Below are 6,810 nucleotides of genomic sequence, written 5' to 3' on the forward strand. Positions count from 1 at the left end.
AAAATGGCAGAAGCACTTACTGAAAGGCATCAACATTCCTTCTCTCTGCAAAAATAAAATAAAAAAGTTAGCCAGGCCGGGCTCGGTGGCTCAGCCTGTCATCCCGTACTTTGGGAGGCCGAGGTGAGTGGATGGCCTGAGCCGCGGGTTCGAGACCCGCCTGGGCAGCGAGACCTCATCTCGACAATCAATTACAAAATCAGCTGGGCTTGGTGGCGCGCGCCTGTAATTCTGGCTACTGGGAAGGCTGAGGTGGAAGGATCGCCGGAGCCCAGCGGGTCGAGGCTGCGACCACTGCGCTCCAGTCTGGGCGACCGAGTGAGACTCCGACTCAAAAAAAAAAAAAAATTAGCCAGGCATGGTGGCAATGCCTGTAGTCTCTGCTACTCGGGAGGCTGAGGTGGAAGGACCGCCTAAGCCCAGGAGGCTGAGGCTGTGGTGAGCTGTAACCATGCCACTGCATTCCAGCCTGGGCAACAAAGTGAGGCCTTGACTCAAAACATAAAAAGTTCTCCCAGGCGTGGTGGCTTATGCCTGTAATTCCAGCACTTTGGGAGGCCAAGGCAAAAGGATTGCTTGAACCCAAAGAGTTGGAAACCAGACTAGGCAACATAGTGAGACCTCGTCTCTATAAAAATAATTTTAAAAATTTTAGCCAGGCATGGTGACATGTGCCTGTAGTCCCAGCTACTTGAGAGGCTGAGGGGGAAGGATTGCTAGAACCTAGGAGGTTGGGCCTGGGGTGAGCCATGATGGTGCCACTGCACTCCAGTCTGGGTGACAAAGTAAGACTCTGAACCACCCCCTCCAAAAAAAAGTCATCAAAATTGGCACGTTAAGAAACTGTTCTGACGCCAGGCGCGGTGGTTCATGCCTATAGTCCTAGCAATTTGGGAGGTCGTGGTGAGAGGATTGCCTGAGCCCATGGGTTCGAGACAAGCCTGGGCAACTTGGCGAGACCTTGTCTCTACAATAAAAAAAAAAAATTAGCCGGGCGTGGTGGCGCCTGCCTGTAGTTCCAGCTACTTGGAAGGCTGAGGTGGAAGGATCACTGGAGCCCAGCAGGTCGAGGCTGCGGTGGTCAGGAGCCTGCCCTCCAGGACAGGTGACAGAGTGAGACTCCTACTCAAAAAAAAAAAAAACTGTTTTGAGCAATGGAAAATGCATCTCAATAGGTATATTACATCAAATGGAGAGTACTTCGAAAGTGACAATTTTTTATAGATAAATTTCGGGTTTTTGGGGGGTTCCCTCGTAGGCTATTTCTACTGGGCTTATGACAAGAAATGGAATTACTGGATCATATGGTAACTTTATGTTCCACTATTTACGGAACCGTCAGACTGTTTTCCAGAGCAGCTTCACCACTTTACTGTCCTACCAGCACGGTGGGAGGGTTGACTTGTCCGCATCCTCACCAGCACTTGTTCTGTGGCTTTTTGATGCTAGCTACATACCAGGAGGTGGTATCTCACTGTGGTTTTGACTTGCATTTTTTTTCTGATGACCAGTGACTGTCTAGCATTTTTTTCACTTCAGATTCTTTACCCATTTTAAAACTTGGGTTGTCTTTATTGAGTGGTCAGTGCGCCTTATATATTCAAGATACCACCTCCTTATCAGAGATAGAATTTGCAAATATTTTCTCCCATTTTGTGAATTGTCTTTTCACTTTCTTGATGGTGTCCTTTGAAGCACAAGTTTTTAAATTTTTATGAGATTTCAATGTGTCTACTTTTTACTTTGTTTGCTCTTGCTTTTGACCACAGCTAAGAAGTCTTTGCCAAATGCAAGGTTATGAGGTTGTTACTCTGTAGTAAGTTTTGAACTCAAGTAGTGTGAGTCCTCCTCATTTTTTCTTCTTTTTCAGGATTGTTTTGGATATTCTAGATTCTTTGGAATTTTGTATGAGGTTTAGAATCAGCTTGTCCATTTCTACCAATTACTGGAATTTTCATAAGGATTGCAATGAATCTGTATGTCAGTTTGGGGAGACGTGCCATGTAACAATGTTAAGTCTTCTGATTCATGAACATTGTTTTTTCATTGATTTACATACAGTTGGTTTTTTGCATATTGAATGTTGTGTGTGTGTGTGTGTGTGTGTGTCAGAATCTCACTCGGTCGCCCAGGCTGGAGTGCAGTTGCATGCTTGCGGCTACCTCAGATTCAACCTGCTGGGCTCAGGCGATCCTTCCATCTCAGCCTTCCAGGTAGCTGGAACTACAGGCACGTGCCACCACACCTAGCTAGTTTTTTAATTTATTGTAGAAACAAGGTTTCACCAAGTTGCCCAGGCTGGTCTCGAACCACTGGGCTCAAGCAATCCTCTCACCTGCACCTCCCAATTTGCTGGGATTACAGGCATGAGCCACCACGCCTGGATACATATTGCTCTTTTATGTTGCAGGCTTTCTGAACTCTTCTATCAGGTCTAACAGTTTTTAGTGGATTCCTTTAGGATTTTCTACATACAAGACCATGTCTTCCAGGAATAGCCTGATTCTTTCTCTTCTAATCTGGATGACTTTTATTTATTTTTCTCGTCTTGTTAACCTGACTAGACCCTCCAACACAAGCTGAATAGAAGGACGAGAGCAGATATTCTTCTTTATCCTGATCTCAGCAGGACGTGCCCAATGTTTCACCACTGGGTACGATGTTAGCTGTTGGGTTTTGGTCAACGCCCTTTATCAAGTTGAGGATGTACTTTTCGTCCTTGTCCATTGAGTGTTTTATCATGAAAGAGGTTTAGCTTTCTACTTGTGTAAGTTGTGTGTGTGTGTGTGTGTGTGTGTGTGTGTGTGTACAAGGATTTGGTTTAAATGACTGAACTTCTATTATGCTAAGGTAATTAATAATCTTTGTTGTTAATCTAAATATATCTGAAATATTGTTCTGTTGAGAAAAAGAGCTATAAATAGAGAACAGGTTGTAAATCAACTAAAGGGGCTTATCAACCCATCAAAGAAGTCACCAGCCTTCTTTACGTTTTATGTCCATAAAACAGATACTTCCTGAAATGGCATACACATATTCAACAGAATCCTGATAGCAATGGCCTTATAGCACCCTGAAAAGGAAGTACATTGGACCAAAGTTTTAGCATTTTCTAAATTCAGTGAATTTCTTATTTTAATTGGTAGGGGGAAGCAAAGAAGCAATTAAATAAAATATGGGCTAAGAATTTTTTAATTGCAGGATTTTTAAAAGGTAAGAACTCAACCCAAAATGTGAACACCCAAATATCTTCCCCCTTACATTTGCTAGATTCAAATAAAAACCAGATGAGGTGGTTTCTTTTTTTCTTTTTTTGTGTTGGAGTCTCTCTCCATCACCCAGGCTGGAGCACAGTGGCACGCTCACGGCCACCCCAGTGTCGACCTGCTGGGCTTTGGCGATCCTTCTGCCTCAACCTTCCAAGCAGTGGGAACCACAGGCACGTGACCATGCCTGGTTCATTTTCTGATTTTTTTGTAGAGACGAGGTCTCGCCAAGTTGCCCGGGCTGGTCTTGAACCTGCAGACTCAGGCAATCCATCCACCTCGGCCTCCCAAAGTGCTGGGAAGACAGGCTGAGCCGCCGAGCCCAGGCAACCAGGCACCTAGTCTGTACAGGCCTATCCCAGGGGTTCCAGTTGGCCTACATATTTATGGCTAGGCTCCCTGTCCTTATCTGCTTTGAGTTAGATACGCATCTGTGAACTTAAAGCTCACCTGCAGTCAAGCCTAAACCCTTGCAGCAGCACCCCTAGTGCTGTCAACGTGACAACTCCCTTGGGAGAGAACTGATGTACCCGGGGAAATGAAGCTATGCCACTGTTTCCACTACACTTGGCCATGGGGAGAGTCACAGAAATCAAACAAAGGAGTTCCTTTTTATTACAAGGGAACTTAAATGGCTCATTCAGGACTCTGGCAGAAGAATCATATTTATGAAATTAGAAGCTTAATTTTAAGAGAACAAACGCAGTCATGGAACAATGTTCCAGAATGACAGCTAGGACACAATTTATAATTACAAATAAAATACAGGAGAAAAAGCACCTGATTACAAAACTAAACCCTTTACTGACGACTTCAAAGCTGTGTTGGATGTTCTCTTATGAAATGGTGCCGTCAATCTCCAAGCCTTGCTAATTGTCATGTCAAAGTGTGTTCCACAGTAACCTGTAAAAGTTCCTAAATTTCTTTGCCAGAACGGTCTGAGAATCGGTCTCTGACGCTTCTTTCAGTCAAAAGATTATGGATCAATGGCTCTTACAATTAAGTGCTAGACTGTTTCCACAACTTCATGGACTGACAGTTGGGTATCCCGGCTAACTTCATTCTTTCTGTCACATTTGACGATGACTGCTCCTCCTTGCATTCACTCACACTTCTCAGTCACCACCTCCTGTTCTTCCTCCTGCTTTCCTGTTTATTACTCTGCTTTCCAGGCTCTTCCACCAATTTCCTAATGTCAACCGCCCCCTTTACATTCTCTCTAGCACTTTCCAGTGCTACACCGATTGCAGGATTCCTCATCCAAATAATCCTAGCTTCCCGCTTCCAGCCCCAGGCTCTAAAGTCACCTTCCTGCCTTTGTACTTAACTAGATAGACATCGACTCCCAGATACCAAAAATACCTTTCAGGGCAGTGTATCCAAAAACATATTCATCTTCCCCTCTGGACTTGCTGTTTCTCCTGAGAACCACTCCTCCATTCAATTTGAAGTGAGAAGCTTATGGAGTCATCATGGTCTCCTCTGATCTATACTCCCATAAATTAAAAATGAAGTCCGATCTTTTTCACGTGGCAAGAAAAGCTTCATGTTAATGGTTCCTACTTCGTCTAGTTTCATCCCCTCCCTCACCTCCCTGAGAGGTCACTTGTATTTAACTTCCAGTCATTCTATGAGCACGCCACGTACTCCTCTACTTCAGCTAAATTCTCTTCCTTACCTTGCTGAACTGTAAATTTCTACTTAATCTGACTCACCTCAAACATCTTTTTTTTAATTTCCCAGCACCATTTACTGAATATGTTCTCCTCTCCCCAGTAAGCATCTCTTCTTGAACCCTGAGAATTTGTTCAACATTGTATTTAAGAATAGAAATCAACTGCTCTGGTACTAGAGACAAAATCCTTGTATTACAGCTCGCAATCTAGTAAGGCAGATGAGACTACAAATAATTACAAGCAGGTTGACAAATAGGAGGCTGAAATTACCATGGAGTGCTACGGCAGCCGGGGAGGCGCACGCACACAATCATCATGTGAGTATTCCTTGTATCAGTTTTGCTTGGACTGAGCTCTGTGAATTAGTAGGAGTTTGTCCAATGGCCAAGTGAGGTCAGGGTACATTCTGGTAACTGCTATTACAGAGCTGCACGTCGGGGAAGAGGCTAGAGGAGGAATTACATCATAAAGGAATGATAAGCAGCAGCCAGGTGGAGGATACATGGGAAGCCCGAGGAGACAAAGGTGGTGTGCCAAACAAAAAGCAATGGCCTAGAAAGCAGTGGTGGTGAGAGGAAGGGAGGGTGCAGAAGGCAAATCCTTGTCCTTGTTTCAGATACAAAGTAAGGCATATTGTATCTTAGAACAAGGTCAAGAGATAGATGTTCTGATTTTTTTTTTTTAGTTGGAGTCTCACTCTGTCGCCCAGACTGGAGTGCACTGGCCGCTCTCGGCCACCGCAGCCTCGACCTGCTGGGCTCTGGCGATCCTTCTGCCTCAGCCTTCCAAGTAGCTGGAACTACAGGCATGCGCTACCACGCCCGGGTAATTTTATTTTTTTATTTTTATTGTAGAGATGAGGGCTCGCCAAGTTGCCCAGGCGGGTCTCGAACCCGCGGCTCAGGCATCTACTCACCTCAGCCTCCCAAAGCGCTGGGATTACAGGCTGAGCCACCCAGCTCAGCTAGATGTTCCGATTTTTACACAAGAAGAAATTCAAGCTTGGAAGGATGTTACTTGCTCAAGACGGCACAGCTGACAAGTAGGGGGCAGGGATGAAAACCACAAGACCTTGCTTGTAAGCAGCATCATGAATCCGGATCTTCAAATGCATGCCCAGGTATAAACCAACAAATCATGTTTTCACAGTTCTGGCCTGTTAAACGTATCAGAATTACAGTCAGTCCCCTACGTACAAACGAGTTCTGTTCTGAGAGTGCACCTGTAAGTCCAGTTTGTTCATACATCCAACAAAGTTAGCCTAGGTATCCAACTAACACAACCAGCTATATAGTACTGCTCTATAATAGGTTTATAATACTTTTCACACAAATAATACATAAAAAATAAAAATTTTAAATCTTACAGTATCTTGAAAAGAACACTGAACTAACTTAAGCGATTGGACATAACACAGACATTTGCGTCTTTGAAAAGTGTTCAACTTGCAAGTTCGTATGTAGGGGAATTACTGTAATTTCTAAAGAAGATTCCTCTCCCCATTAATAAGCATCGCGGTATAGAGGAAGGAGAAATAATCTAGCAGTTTTAAGGTCATATACCCTAAGATTTTAATGCTCCATGCTGTGCACAATCTTAGTAGTACATCCAAATTCTGATGGTATCTCTTTAAAGTTATCTAGTTATGCATTCTCCAGTTAATAATTTGACATGAGCAACAAAGTTTAAAAGTGAACTGATAAGCTTACAAAAATATCCCCTGTACTTAACATGTAGCCTATAGTGCTGGGCATATAAAAAACTTACTGATCTAAAAGTAAAACTTGAATTTTAAAACATGCTTAAAAATGACATCAATAGTCTTCCTTAACTGGGAGAAATAGTATTTTCTTTACCTACCAAACTTG

This window comes from Carlito syrichta, unplaced genomic scaffold (assembly GCF_000164805.1).
Source record: "Carlito syrichta isolate Samal-C Ts95f unplaced genomic scaffold, Tarsius_syrichta-2.0.1 Scaffold304758, whole genome shotgun sequence".
Lineage (NCBI taxonomy): Eukaryota > Metazoa > Chordata > Mammalia > Primates > Tarsiidae > Carlito > Carlito syrichta.